Source organism: Penaeus monodon, chromosome 23 (genome assembly GCF_015228065.2).
Source record: "Penaeus monodon isolate SGIC_2016 chromosome 23, NSTDA_Pmon_1, whole genome shotgun sequence".
NCBI classification, from domain to species: Eukaryota; Metazoa; Arthropoda; class Malacostraca; order Decapoda; family Penaeidae; genus Penaeus; species Penaeus monodon.
In genome coordinates this window covers 26,787,739-26,788,513 of record NC_051408.1, presented here as the reverse complement: position 1 = coordinate 26,788,513, position 775 = coordinate 26,787,739, and positions in this window count along the sequence as shown.

Genomic DNA, 775 nt, shown 5'->3' with positions numbered 1-775 from the left:
CAATTTACGTAACAAGCAAATCAAGTGTTAGATCCGCTCAAAGAGGATTCTCTACTAGTGTTGCCAAACTTTTTGGTGCAATTCACCCGTCCCTGTTTACCCTTCCAACGATTTCAACCATCATAGTTTTCCCTACAGCAGTCAGTTCACCCGTCTCAATCACCCTCCAGCCAATTCAACCCCCCAGGTTTTTCCTTCAGCCAACTCACCTCGCCCAGTTTATCCCTTTAGCTAATTTTACCCATCCGATTTCTTTTCTACAGCCAGTTCACCCGTCCCCATTTTGCTCTTCAGCCAGTTTATCCTTTCCAATTTATGAGAGAAGGAGAGAGGCAGGGAAGAGACTACGTGTGAGCCTTATGCCACTAGAATTTGTTGCTTATACTTGTGGAGAAGTTTATCTGTGCATTATTATTTTTTTCTGTCGACAACTAACCTAACCTAATCTCTCATCCCAGTTTCAGTCACTTTATACATCTTCCAACTTTTTTTACTGATGGAAGAATTGTCTAGTGATGCCATTGTCACCGTGTTGTTAGAAATCCTATTCCTCGTGTCATAATTTGTGTTTTAGAACAATCGATAATCAATCTCGAAGTAATAGGATTCATTATGAAATAATTTCATAAAATTTTCGCCAGTGTACCGTATGTGTTATTTTCATCAGTTAGTCACAGCCAGACAAGAAGTATTACTTGGGGTTAAACTGACATGTTCTTTTAGAGGAGGAAGGAAAATGAGGTTAAGAGTAATACTGTACTCAAAAGTGAAACGC